The sequence below is a fragment of the Melanerpes formicivorus genome, unplaced genomic scaffold (genome assembly GCF_026170545.1).
Source record: "Melanerpes formicivorus ecotype bairdi unplaced genomic scaffold, bMelFor1.0.p_v2 SCAF_22, whole genome shotgun sequence".
Classification (NCBI taxonomy): Eukaryota; Metazoa; Chordata; class Aves; order Piciformes; family Picidae; genus Melanerpes; species Melanerpes formicivorus.
The window spans coordinates 8,748,519-8,764,057 of record NW_027142374.1 but is presented as its reverse complement, the minus strand read 5'-3'; the positions used below and the strand labels follow the sequence as shown (position 1 = coordinate 8,764,057).

Genomic DNA, 15,539 nt, shown 5'->3' with positions numbered 1-15,539 from the left:
TGTGAACACAGGTAAGGAAAGAAATATATGCTGCTTTCATGTTAACATATTTAATATTGGAGAAGGATTCCAAACAATTTGAAAACAGATGGTTACACCAGAATTTTGCAGAGTAAGAAAAATGTATTGCATTGCTAACAGGAGTTTGAATTTTACTTGCAAATCCTCACGACAATTGATTCATCTGTGTACTCTACCTTTCTGCTGCTGTGTTGCCCTCATCGGCATTAATTTGTGTTTTCCCCTGATATGTGAGACTTAAAACTGACTACAGGGAAAAGATTAGAAGGGACAGAATTCGAGTTCCTTTACTGGCATTAACCTTGCCCTCATTTATTTATGGATGAAGCTTTGTCGTTTAACAAAGACAGGTGTTAGCAGGTTAATGACTAGATACACAACATTTTCTTGCAGGCACTGATATTTACAGAACAAAATTCATATTATGAGCTGAAGATGTGATAATTAATTTTGTCATAGGCTTTTCTAGAGCACTCATCATTGTGGCATTTAAGTTATTTAAAATAGCCCATAAAAATTAATCTTGACTATGCTCCTTAGGGACAAGTAGGGCCAAAATTCTCAAATCAGTGTCTTATACTGTGACACAGACATCATGATGTGTGAACTACAAGTTTCTGATATTTGTGGTTTGGGTTTTTTTTTTTACCTCTGGATTCTATATTCTACAGGGGAATGAAGATTTATTTTTTAATGAAATGGAAACTTAAGATTCACTTCATGCTCCTCTGCCACTAGATTAAATAAGAGTTAACTGATGGAAGCATTATCTTCTAAAATTTTTCCTAGTTAAATTAGCAACAGACTCACTCATTCTGACTGTAAATTATTTCACTTTCCAAAGGAACACAGCACTTACTGAAAAAGAGTATGATATTAACAAGAGTATTTTACATTACTGAAGTAAAAATCTGTGGGACTTAAATACTATAGCCAGCTGATTTAAGAGATCATCCAACATCTGAATAAATTATTTCACAGCAAAATTATTCTTACTCAGCAGGAAATTAACTTGTCATAATATGATAAAGTGTTAAAGAAATAGTATCTCTTATCTACTCCTACATATGTTGTATGAAATCACTGAGTAGTCGTTTTTCATAGTGTTATCTCTAACTTATTCCACTCTATACATGGAATAAAGTCATGTTGCTTATTTAGTACAGGTTACTGACTTCATTAACTTTATATTAAAGTCCTAGACCGCTCAATAAGTGAGCAGTGAAGGAATGCCAGAACAGCTGCTCACTGACAGCATTACTACAGATCACAGTTAAAAAGTTACTCTTTCTGCCATGATTCAATTTTATAAATGTATAGGTTAATTCATTTAAGATTTAAGTGATTGTATGGTGCAAAGTATTTCTTGTACAGTAAGTATAAGCTTTCCGATTTCTGTCTTAACAAGGGGAATTTTTGAGCATTGACCTTCAAGAAGGTCAAATGCATTATTAGTTACATCTTGTCACAATAGGTCATCAATTATAAATACAATGGAAAGTGAGGGAGATGTGGGGATTTTATCTCAGCTTGATATTATGTTGTATAAATAATGTAGAAGGTTCAGATCTCAATCCAGTTTGCTCAGAGAAACATCTCTAAAGTGAATTGCCTATGGCATTGTGAATCATCACCGTGCAGAAGTGAACCACAGCAGAGATGTCTAAGAAGTTTAGGTATGTCAGTCCAGATTTCCATGTATAGTGGTTACAGGTCCTTGTTTACCACGTAAAATCTGAAGTAATTTGTTGCTGTTGTTAGGAAGATAGAGGTATTTAAAATACTTGCAGAATAAAAATGGTTGATAAATAAATTTCCTAGTGATTATCATCATACCTGATGAACATCGTATCTTTTGCAGCCAGAGAAGAATTTGCAGAAGTTGGAGATCAAATAAGCTAACTAGAAGTGCACCTAACTAAGTAACTACAATCCTTCATGTCTTAGCATGAAGCATGAGCATAAATGGAGACACAGACAGGTTTGTTTCACAAATAGGTCCATCATCACTAACAGACCTAATCCTCTTTTTCTGGGAAGGTAGGAAAACCAAGCATGTCTTAGAGACTTTTCACCAGCATTAAGATACCAACACAGATATTCACAGATGCTAAATGAGAGACATTCACTTGGCCAGAATTAATTGCTGATCCCTCACATTATCAGAGCTTTAATCTGCGTGAAGTATTCATTGTCGTTGTCAGAGACCGGTATAAATTAAGAGTAAATGTGAACAGTGTCAGGACATTTTCTGCTCAGCTTCTGGGAGATGTCATTCCGAAGTACTGGTAACTGTTTTAAAAGACACACATATTGCCAGGAGAAATAATGCCATATTCTGTCCTGTGCCAGTCTATATATCTCAATTAGAAAATCTTGTCTGTACACCTGAAATTAATGAATGTGCTCTCCACAACATACTTATTAAATGCATCTATAATATAACTTTTTAAGTACAATTTTGCTAGAGGAACAAACTCATTAAAAGGCAAAATTCACAAAGAACTGAAAACAATGCAGAAGTTTTTCTGGTGTTTCATAATTCAAGTGCTTCATAATTCAAGTGTTCTTCCTACTGAAGAAATTAGTAGAATTAAATTGAGAATTGAGTAGAATTAAATTTGGAAGAGGTGTGAAATAAAATGTGTTAAAGGCCTGTTTTCCAGCCCTTGTTATAACGATTTAACATGGTCTTAATCTTGTTTATTTTCTTCCCAATAACTAAAGCACTCACTGATAATGTGAAAGAGCATGAAGAACTTTTAGCTTAAGGCATCTGTTCTTCAATCAGTTTTGCTTTACCAGGTAAAATACAATCCCAATTTAAAATTAAAAAAAAAAAGTTTCTTGAGAGAGCAAAGTCATCGAAGTCATCACTACAGTTATATTTGACCTTTACTGCTTGAATTCCAGGGAAAATAATAGCAGTTCATAGAGTTAATTAAAAACACACAATGCTGAAGAAAACTGAAAACTGTTTGAAAATAGAGAAAAAGCTATTTGGTAAGCAAAGCTCCAGGTGCAGTTGTTTGACAGACAAATATATATATATTTTTTTTTAAATCCCTGCTGTTATAATTATAGTAACAGTTATTAATCTGAAATTTCCCAAATTTTCCAGTCTCTTGAATTCTGTGGTTTAATCCTGCTGTCAAAAATGCATCTGTTGAACTAGATGTTCCAGAGATTGGGCTGAAGTGTAAATTGATACCTTGCAAATCTGATCATTTTTCCCCCGATATTAAAACATGTGCATGCATACAAATGCATAAAGATGTATAGTTTGTATCTGTCCACCTTGAAATGTAACCTTTAGGTCTGATGTAGATCCCCTGCAACACTAAAATCTCTTAAGATATTTCAAATATATTAATAGAATTGTCTATTTGGGAAGGCTTCTGATCATTTTCTAATATGATTACTTTAGCATTCATTGCTTCGAATAAACACAAGAGCTACAGCCAAGGGGCTTAGTTGGAACTGGAACCTCAATAATGCTGCTCACTAAATAAAGCAGAGATGGTGCCTGTCAAGGAAATTCATAGCTACACATTGTGTGCATTAGATCAAAGTGCAAACATACTCATTGGACTCTAATGAGGAAGTAAACAACACTGAGGGTCAGATCAGAAGGCTGCAACATTCTGATTTCTACAGGGAAAATAACAGTTGAATTAAATCCTGTACTGGTAGCACTGCCACAGGTAGGGACGTGCAATCTTTTTTCTAAATGTATCAGCGTCTTCACCTGACTGAGCTTACCACATTAGCATGAAACTCAACAAGCGGAAATTTAGCAAGGAAAGAAGGACAGGGGGAAAAAACAAACCACCACAACAGTAAGACTGGCACTTGCCAACACAACAGAATAGTTTGTATGCTTATGTAGTCACAACAAAGCAACTGCTCCTCTCTTGTACATCTTGTGAAATCTGTACTTAAACACATTTCTCTGTATTTCTACTGCCATGAAGCATTTTATTGATAGTCATGAACTTCCAGATGATATAGCTTTGACACATAAAGCTAGAAAATAGAAATCATCTCCATCAGCAGTGTAAGGCTGAGCTCTTTCTCAGAACCTTCACTTCCTATGATACCTTGGGCAGTGAGGTTAAGCAAACTAATTTCACATTGAAAAACATATCTTGTTCAGTAAAGAATATAGAAAATTAACAGTAAAAATTAGCATGAAGAAATGAAAGCCTTTTTCTTTATGTTTCTGATGCCCCCACTCATTGGATGTGTATAACATGCTCATACATCAACCAGCATTAATGAATGTTTGAAACAAAGCAAGATCTAAGCCAAACCATGGGTAAAAGCACAGCTTCGTTTAAAGGCAACTTCCTATAAGCCATAACTTCATATAAGTTGTGCATAGTTATATGCAGCTTTAGGAGCTACCAAATAGCCAATAATGAGAGACCTTTTAATTCCTTTCAAATGACTTCTCAGAAATCCACCTTTGGAAACACACTTGAAGCACAGAGTGCATAATAATATGACAAGGAACAGCGGGTTCAAACTTGTACATGGAAGATTTCACCTCAACGTGAGGAGAAACTTCTTTACAGTGAGGGTGACAGATCTGGAGCAGGCTGCCCAGGGAGGTTGTGGAGTCTCCTCCTCTGGAGACTTTGAAAACCCACATGGATTCATTCCTGCACAGACTACCCTAAGTGATCCTGCTTTGGCAGGGGGGTTGGACCCGATGATCTCTTGAGCTCCCTTCCAACCTGTAATATACTGGGATACTCTGAAAATGAAGCTAAAGGAGGACAAGATGAACTGTGCAGAGACAAAGAATAACACTGAGGGCAATACAGAGCAGAACTGTCAGCAATTTTACCATAAGTGAATATTTTTTATTGAATGAAGCACTCCCTGTAATTTGATGTCTGTTATTTCAAGGATACACCAACTCTTGAAGAAGTTACAGGACTGACAAGAATTATGGTCATACTCAATTCTTCCCTGAAGCAAACTCCTTCAGTTTTGAAAATTAAATCTAAAGGTGAATAAAGCACTTCTCCGCAGTACCAGGGTATTTTTGGGTTTTGTTGGGTTTTTTTCACTCATTTATTTCACTATGTCTGATTTCTGGTTTGTTTTGGAGTTTTTTTGTGGTTGGTTGGTTTGTTTGTTTGGGTTTCTTTACCAGTAATGGACCTTGAGCAGAATTCCATACCGTGTAAGCAAAGAAATGTTTTTTATGAGTGTTCAGTGAAAGTCCTGAATCTGAATTTCAGTTTGAGTAGCTTCATACTGCTCATCTTAATTTTTAATGCACTTCTAGTTAAGAAGTCTGTTAAGAGGAATTCTGTAGCATAGGTGAATGTATGAAAAGGAAATAATTTTTTTTAAAAAAAGGAAAGAGTAGTGTATCTGGAAAGTGAATCTTCTGTTAATAATTCTACTTGCATTAGAAATGGATCTGAAAGAAAAAATGATCTTTTGATGTAGAGAAACTTACGTGTTGACCTATAAGACCAATCCAGTTTACGCACCACAAATTTTGAGCAGCTAATTGGTTCAAAATCAGTTGTATTCATAGACATAATATGTATATTAAGTATTATTCAGAAGTAACTTTTAAAAATGTCAGATCAGCCCACAGGGAGTCAAATATTGATTAAATATTTACCTCTATTAATTCACTGGGATTTTTTACTTGTCCTTATCTACATTTTTCACAGACTTTAATCTGATACCATATTTGTCACAAAGAGATTCACAGAAAAATAATGGTGTAGTTGCTTCTTTTAAACTCACCTAATTATTTGTTCCAACCTTCTTTCTTTCCAAAAAGTCAAGGAATCCTCTCTTCATCTCCTGCAAGCTCAGCTGATGAGTGTGACAGAGTTATGCTGCTGGAAAGAAGACAAATGAAGAACATTTTATTCAGATCTGAAAAGGTAACTTGGATTGGCAACAGAGCTCCAAAATCCAAATGACTGTTTAAATCAGTAATTTTAGAAGTAAATGCAAACCACAGTTGTAAGATATTTAATTCAACATTAAATAACATTGTTTAATCAGTGCACTAATGATATTTGTGATCCTCCAGATTCTGCAGTAACTAGCACTTCTGGATTGCCTTTCATCTTAAAAATGTTTGCTTTTAATAACAATGAAATATAACAAATATTTAGTAAGAATAGAAAATCAATGTACAAAAAAGAGGCACCACTTATAATGGTTCCATAGTAAAAATTATTTTTCACTGGGAAAATATTAAGGAAAAAAACCAATACCCATGGTGTATTCTACTAGCTAGATCAAATATAACTCCATGTGATTTCCTCCAGTGCAGTTGCATCATTGAAGTCCTCTTCTCTACTTCATAATGTGGACCGTGTCCATTAATTAATAGAGTTGGACTTGGTCCTAAGAAACATCAATTTATACAAATTTTGAAGGCCACATATTGTCTGGAAATGGATTCACCTCCATTAATATATTTATACACCAGAAATTAACTAGGCTGCAGGATACTGAAAAATGCATTAAAGTAGTTATTATCACATGCTGCTTGTCTAGGAACTGTGGATCAGGCTACTTGGCAATTCCCTCCAATACAGAAAAAAGTCAAGTTTTGTTTACACATACACCACTAAATTATATTTTTATATGCATTAGAACATTCTATTTCTTATGTATATAAAAATGTATGCAGAACAGTTGCAAAACACTGCAAAGAATTATTGTCTTAAAGCTGGCACCAATTTAAAGCAGATAGAACATTCATTATTTCATTTAGTAACCACCATATCCTAGGATCAGGAAAAAACAACCAGGTAAATGTTCCCAGTCCGTTACTTAATTTTATCTTGGAATGGAATTTCATTTTAAAAGTAATGGAAAAGGTCAAATTAAAAAAAAATTGAATATTAGTTTTTAGGTCAAAATCCATGTCTGAAATGATAAATTAGAGATTATTTGTAAATGTTTTCTGTTTCAAACCTCCAAATAACTCCATATAACCACCATCCTCCAATCAATTTTTCCACTCAGGTCTATTTCTAATGCAATTTCCTAGAGGTCAGTTTAGACATATATAGAATATATATCATTTTAACCTGAGCAGCCTGTCTTATAGATATAAGACATGAAACTGCTAGTGGAGGTAGTAATTTCTCTCTACAATTGACCTTTCAGTCCTCCATCTATTTCATGTTTCTGTTTAATCATAGCCAGGGTTATTCTCACTCAGTTACTCTCTACGCATTTTTGCGGGTTTTATCAAATATTTGCCATAGTTCTTTTCAAATCAAGTCAGAGAAAGTTCACTTTTTAAAAATTACCCCTTGAATTTTTCATTATATTAAAAAAATTTCAAGATCCCTCCATGTTTGGAAGTGGCATATTCTTTCCTGTATTATAGTCAGTTTTAAGCTAGTTTCAAAAACAATACAAAAAATAAAGGAATTAAACCCATGGGTGATGAATAGAATAGAACAGAACAGAACAGAACAGAACAGAACAGAACAGAACAGAACAGAACAGAATAGAATAGAATAGAATAGAATAGAATAGAATAGAATAGACCAGACCAGACCAGACCAGACCAGGTTGGAAGAGACCTTCGAGATCATCATGTCCCACCTATCATCCAATACTATCTAATCAACTAAACCATGGCACCAAGCACCCCATCCAGTCTCTTCTTAAACACCTCCAGTGATGGTGACTCCACTGCTGCCCTGGGCAACCCATTACAATACGTAATCACTCTCTCTATGATGAATTTCTTCCAAACATCCAGCCTAAACCTCCCCTGGTACAGCTTGAGACTGTGTCCTCTTGTTCTGGTGCTGGTTGCCTATGAGTTGGCCATTATTTATTTATTAGAAAAAAATAAAGAAGTGACAACTTTCATATGAATGTTTAACTCATTCAAACTAAAATTTGAAGTACTTTTGCTAGTGGTAAAAGAAAACCCATTTGCACCCATTAGTAGACATGATTACAGGTCACATGGGTAGAAACACGATCCAAACATAGGTTAACTCCACCACAAAGAAGCTTGCTGACATTGTCTTTTCATCCTCCATCAGAAATGTTATGCTTAAAGAGCTGTGGTCAAAAACAGAAGATTGGAACTTAGAGAACATATAATGACATTTTAATGTATTTGTCAAGCTTGGATGCCAAGTATGGATTATCGCTGATTAACATAGTAGCTTACACTGAACATGTCACTGTATAATCACAGCTGCAGTTACAAAATTTTTCATAGATATAATTACAGGCCACAATTTCATCACTGGCCCTCAGTCTGGAATTAATACACCTTCTGAAAAAGCAGAAGATCAAATTTAATTTTGCCAACTGGGCAAAGATGAAAGTAATTTTTAGAGAAGTAATCAAGGAATATGATAGTTGTTTGCCTCCAGGTTTACTTTAGACTTTTAACCTTTTTCCAACATGATCATTTCTCCTGTATGATTTGTAGTCTGGTATCAGAATGCTTATCAAGAATACATCCATCGTGTCAATATTCTCATTTTGAAACAAGTTATTTTAAAATAAGTTATTAATAACTGATTTTTGTTATATTAAGGTTAGACTAGATGATCTTTCAAGGTCCCTTCCAACCCCAAATGTTCTGCAATGCTGTGATACACAAGTTGGAAATGATGTGATATCATGCAGCACCCTGGAGGACCTGCCAGCAGTTCAGGAATCCACAGGAAAAGTAATATTCAGAGATGACTCTTTCCTAGGGTTCCTGTCCTCAACTTTAGTTAGGAAACACAGTTTCAGGTTCCAGCTTGAGTCAGTCTGCAACCCACTATATACATTTGAAGGTCAATCACGCCCTGTGTCCATGTGTAATTCAAAGGAGGACTTCTCAGTAACTTCTGATTCAAGAACTGTCAAGTGTATTCCTACACACTTTGTTAGTTTATGGTATAGAAAACTATCTCGACTGAAGCCCACAGCATAAACTATTCCCCTTTTAACTTTCTAGCTTTGTTTATAACTTTGGCAGTTTTCCAGGCAAGGTTTCTTACTTCTACAATAACTATAATGATTTTCCAATATATACTGTAAAGCAGTTTGATTAACATTTTTGAGGGGGGAAATCTGAATTTGGAGAGTTATTGTTTGAGTAATCTTGAGATTTCTTGGATTAGCACAATATTTCTACCATATGTTTTGCTTCCTTTGCTGCAAGTAGGGACCAGGTTGCTGTGGCAACTGAATCACAGCATAACTAGAGAGTCCTCTTTTCTGACACTCTGCAGCCAAATTACTATCCTCCTTGAAGGAAGAGTGCCATATATTGCATTTCAGTTGTTCAAGAGGGTATATTTTGACTCTGAAGTCAAGCTGCCATCCTGTTTGTATTTACATCTTCTTAAATATCTGAAAAAGTCTCAAGAACCAGCTGCCATGATAAAGTTCTAGCTGTGGATTCAATTAAATGTTTGTTCCCAACTGTAAGTAAAACCATAAAATGAAGGTAGATGTGGTCCTATCCTAGAAGAACAGTTTGCTCTGTAGCACAGAACTGATTAAAATGGCTTCATACTTCTATTATTATTTTGTTGTACTTCTGTAGGTCTCAGTTTAAAGGATAAAGTGAGGCGGTAGACTGGACTGTTCCTACAGACAACAGACCAAGAATCAAAGTGAAAATGACACATAGATTAGTGTTTGCTCTTCTGACAATTTCCATTCACAGGCCATCGACACAAAGAAGTGTATCAGTGATGTCAGATGGGAGACCTTCTGAGATGCCTCTAGGCATGGCCCAGCCTGGGCACTACCAGTCTTCAAATACTGATCACAAGCCAAAGAGACCTTGACTCTTGGTACCTCTTAAATACCCTGTTACATCAGTAGCTTTTCAGTTACAGTGCATAAGGAAGGTAAGCAGCAAGAATCTCACAGAAGCTTATTTAAGAAAGCATAGTTTTCCACTGGAGTGATGACCTACACCTCCTCGTGGCCCCAATGTTTGGAGCTGTAAGACAGTCAGTCGGTATCTAGGTGGTTTGGCAGCTGCTATCCACCAGTGAATTTCCTCAATGCACCAAGTTTAGTGCTAATCTGACAGTACATCATATACATTCTTAATTAAAAACAAACAAACAAAAAACACCAACCACAAGCAAAAACCCCAAACCAAACCAAAAATAACCCACACACCAAGCCTACAAGAATTAAACTTTCTCTTTGAAAGATTTAAGCTATCCTCCAATTCACGACAGTTGTTTAACTTTCTTGAGCTATGCCAGGGAAGGAAGTTCACTTTTCTTTCTGTTTCCAGGTTTATCTCAGAGCCCTTTCTTCCTCATATTACTTTCATTTTACATATATACTGCCCAACAACATATCAATATTAATATGAAGCTTCAGGGCAAATTCTTAACCTCTCTTATGTTACTAAATGTTTTACCACTCAGTTTCCTAAGGTCATAAATTAATTGCTGGAAAAGGTAGGGCCAGTCTGAAGAATACGTGGTTGCCAACACTAAAACTAATGTACTCTCCAAGGTAAACAAAATCCTGAAAATAACTTAATATTAATAATCCTAACCTAGCATTCCTTTAGCTCAAAAAAGGGCTTGTCTTCATTAAAATTGCATCCAAATATCACTCATCAAGTAGGCAGATCTCATTAGTTAGATTTCACTGTAAAATCTAATCAGTACTTTAGTCTCAAATAATTTTTATGCACCTTCCTCATTACAAAACCCTGCAATTTTCAACTTAATCAGTTTTACTACTTACATTTCATTAGGCATAAAAAAAAAAAAGCTGTGAGAGTGGGGTAGTCTGTTACAGAAAACATTAGACCTAAACCTTGGTTTCTCAACAAAAAAGTTCTCTGCAGGACCCCTAAGAAAGGAGACTGAAGACAACATCATGCTCACAAAAATTTAGGAACTATGCCTTGCAATATATTATTAAGTCTAAAATACACTACATTATCAGATATTTTTCTAGTGGAATTATTGCCTCTCATTGCCTATCATTTTTTTTCCTGTGTGCAAATCTCCTAAATTGACAAGAGTGACATTCAAACGTCAGGTATGCATTTTCACCACAAAGGCTGATCATTTATCATCTCTACTGGGTTGGGGGTGAGGGTGGAAAGGACCAAACCATAAACTCCAAAACTTTTCAAGATTTTTTTGTAGGTGACAAACATGAGAGACAGCAGTGAGCAAAATCCCACTCCTCTGATGTTTGTTTGAAGGTTATGCCAAGTCACATTGAAATTCTACTGAAAACTCAATGAAACAAGTTTTGTAGGATCTTGTAGAACAGATATACAGGTTTTGATGTTCCTCTGATCATATGATACACACCAGAGGCAGACTACAACCACCCTTGCATCTAAACTAGGACCAAGGATGAGCCCTAATGAACAAATGCAACTTTTTGGGTCCTCTTTGTAACCGACCATCTCTTTCTAAGCACTGGTGGAGCAAGAGCTAGACATTCAGAGTCTCCATTTGGAGCTTGACCTAAGCAAGGCTTAAAATAGTGGGTGTCTATAGTCCATCTGATAGTTTAAATAATCACTGAGTGCTAGGTTGGGTCAACTTGTTTGATTTTCCCCTGAAACAGACTAAAAGCATTCAAAACCTTCCTCATATCCCAGATAAAGGTGGTGATATAAGGCCATGAGTACAGAAAACTACCCAAGGTTACTCTCATAAAGTTAATATCTCCAAAGCATATTTTGCAGGACAAGACATTTAAGAACCAAATTACCAGAGGTGAGAGTTCATGGTACCAAAGTCTTCTCTCTGTTTAGCTACCACAGGTACACACACAGTGAGTCCATGATGCTATTTTGAACACAACAGCATTTCAGGCTATTTGTCCAACTTGGCTCAATCTGAACTACAAAACAGGAAGAGATCTGCAAGTTCAAATCCACAAGATTGCTAATGATCATTATTGGTAATTGTCTTCTCCAACTAAATCTTTTATTTCCTAGGAAGTAATACATTTTCCTCATTATCAGTGTACTGAAACCAGAAAAGCACTAGCATTAAAATATCATTTCCAAAGGGTAAAGTAACTTAGGCCATAGTACTGCTTGAATACAGCTAAAAATGCACACCATGTAATATTTGGATGTGTAAGAGATACTGCTGATGTGCCTGCTGCTCAGAGAATATTTACAGCTCACATGTTGCATGAATCAGTGTGATGACTGCTGTCAGCTACAAATATCAGCTGCGCATTACGCACCTACCACATGCAAAGTACTCCCGCAATGATCTTATTAAGGAGGCTGCACCATACATCAATATAACTTATACTATAGCAGCCCTAGGTACTAAAATATGCCCTGCCTGCATATTTTGTATACAGAGAAAAATTACACACTTGTGGGCAAAGTCACTCATTAATTCTGACATAAACCAGAGTATGTGCTTGATAACATAACTGGAGTATCTGAAATCTATAGAAACAGAAGTGTTCTAAATGTTAGTGAAAAAGAGAGAAAGGGAGAGGAACAGAGGTGACAATTATTTGAGCTACACAGAATTGTAGATAGTGAGTAGCTGAGTGATAGAGAAATCTCACAAGATTTCTTGAGTAATATCTAAAAATACCTCAGTCTGAAACAGAAGAGAAACTTTTTCAACAGTTACTTCTGAGTATCCTTCTATCCTTTGTGGGAGAATCAGCTACTTTTATTTGCTTGAATACATAAAAAGCAAAGGATACTGCACATAAACATGCAAGAATTGAGAACTAACTTATTCTTGTTCACAGCCTTGAGTAGACCAGCATTTATTAAGATAAGAAAAAAAACTCATGAGAGGAAACTTGACTCAAAAAGACACAATCCCAGAGGCCTATTACACATCTTAAGAGCATTCATTCTTGAGTACATTCAAGCAACAGGGATATTCCTCTACATTTGTAGTGAAGGCCCTATCTTGTAGTATTGCATGCATGGCTTAATTTCCTGGACAGGGTGCAGCATAGTCTTTGAATATCACCCAGATGTAAGAGTAGCTTTGGCTGGACTGCCTCTTCATTTCAAGCCAGAGAATGAAAGAAGGGGGAAGTCCCCATCCCACCATGGATGAGGAGAGAGGGGACAGAGGAGAGAGGAGCAGAAAAATCAGATTAGTTTTAACTTGCATGTCACAAACCAGCTGCAATTTCACCAAGTGCTGTGATCAGATCGAATGAAAGCATTTCTTAAAATACTTTTGTGTCAAGAGGTGAGCCTGCTCCTCAAGAATCAAGTGGATTCCTTTGCTCTATAAAAGTTACACATAATCCACTCTGTTCCCTAGTTTTTAAACAGGGCCAATTCATTTAAAGGTCAGGACAATACATATGGCATGCAATTCAAAACAGTAAATGTGAAAATATTTGGCATGAATGATTATAAACCCCCCCCCCCCCAAAAAAAAAGTAAATATAAATAGTTACCTACAAAGAATATCTCATTTCCTACACAAGGAGACGGTGGTGGATGCTCAGTAGCAAGGAGCTGCAGCCAGTACAGTAATTAGAAAATTTTTATACACAGTTGGTGCTCCAGCCAGCAAACAATGGACGTGATTGCTGCTACTGTTAGTGTGTCTGCATACCTAATTTCAGGAGCAGCATGCCCAGTGCTTTCCCCTTAAGGTGGCTTGAGCAACCAGTCTGTATTTTAACAGATTGAGCCATATGTAAGAGCAGAGCTTTGAGGAGACAAGCTACACTTTTAACTTGTTCTTGCTGCCAGTGTAGTCATTGCAGTTAAAAGGGAAAAAACAAAACCAATCACAAGTACACACCTACTATAAACAGATGGCTAATAAAAATTTGGGAGCTTTTTCAGTATAGAAATTAAGTGCTCTAAAAAGACACCTACATAACAAATGCTTGGACATGTTGTCTCCTTTTATAGACTATTTAAAGATGTGCCCTTTAGCTCATCAGCTGAACTGTTTGTTCCTTTATTGCTGATTATACACAGAACTTTCAGAAAGCATGTATGCCAAATATTTAATCTATATAACAGAATGTATCAATGTACTCATGCAATGCAGGCAGTAAGCATTGATTGCAAATGTGACATGCCCAAATCTGGTAACAAATGTTTATGCTGTAGATCACAGCTCTCTGCTCCACCATATTTAGATAAGCAATAGTTTGGATGAAATTAGGAGACTACAATATACAGTAAAAACACACTTTAGTCCACTGAGGTTTACTGATGCCTGCAAATATCTGCCCTCGTTTTGTACTTCTGCTTGAAGAAAAGAACAAATATTTCTGTTTGCTCAAAAATGATGACAGGTAAATCACTGTTTCAACATTAAAGTAGGTCAACCCATGCTGCATTATTCAGTGTAGCAACACGACACTTGTAAATAATAAAATATTGTCTAAGGCAGATTTGAAGGGATACAAACATATATCTGCTTTCTGTAGAAGTAAGGAGATTTTAATTTCAACATGTCCCTCATCCATCTGTAAGAAAAATGTGAAGTTTTAAAAAGAACTTCTTTTTTACCTACCTATCCTCTTCATCCCAGTCAATAGCTGGGCAAACACATGAAATAAGGACCTGCATATATGGGCCCCTTGGCAGCACAAGCGACAGCAGATTTAAAGGGGCATCATCAGCTTTAAACATAAGTCAAGTGAGAGCAAAAAAAAAACCAAAACAAAACAAACAAGACAAAAAACAGCCCACAACAAACCCAAACAAAACCCAGCAATCTATTTTAGATGCTATGAACAGCCTGGAGTCTCCACCGACAATTTTGGGAGGTAGAACCAAGTAGCCATTTTCTGCTTTCCACAATATTTTCTCTCCCTTATTTGAAAACTCATACCCCTAAGGAAAACAGTCACAATGTTCAACATGACCTGTACACAGAAATATTTGTCACTGGGAAAAGTAATGAAAGTAAAGCTGGCACCTCACACCTGCCTCATTTGCAATAATTCTTTACAGCACTTTTAGTAACAGGAAGCTGGATATTTTCAGGAATTGTTTATCAAACAAATTTCTCTCCCTGAAACAATGAAAAGGAATCAAAATTGTGTTTCTAACAGGAAATCAATAGTGTGATTTATACCAAAAAGTACATTTTCATTCTCTTTTTAGAATATGTTATTCTGTATCAGATTGGTGACACCGTATATCTACTATAGAGTTTCCTCCATGGAAAGAAAATAAATTATAGACATTGCAGGCAATCCTTGAGTACTTATTTAGCTAGAGTAGCAAGGTGTGCTTTCTTGGACCTAGAAGAGTGAAATTCTTTTTTAAGAAAAACTGAGCAAATTCAGTAATTAAAATGCAATGTTGTAACTTTCAACCAAATCAAACCAACAACACTTCTAGTGTCCTATGTAAAATCCAAGTAATTATTTATTAATTAGGCCATTGAAAGGGATTTGTACACAGACTCAAGCATTAATTTATGGAGTAACCTGCCTGAAATGCCATTTGTTGCCATTGTGGAGAATAAACTTCATAACTTTAAGTATGTTCACTCATCTTTATGTGCAAGCAATTTGGT

At 35.9% G+C, this 15,539-nt stretch overlaps 1 protein-coding gene across 1 annotated transcript in view; it reads right to left on the bottom strand.

The window, feature by feature from the left end:
- Positions 1-15,539, bottom strand: part of TENM1 (teneurin transmembrane protein 1) — an 876,004-nt gene that overhangs the window by 727,489 nt on the left and 132,976 nt on the right. Inside the window, exon 2 of the mRNA XM_068152080.1 lies at positions 5,797-5,891. The gene's annotated coding sequence lies outside the window, so the exon portion shown is untranslated. The remainder of the gene's footprint in view (positions 1-5,796; positions 5,892-15,539) is intronic.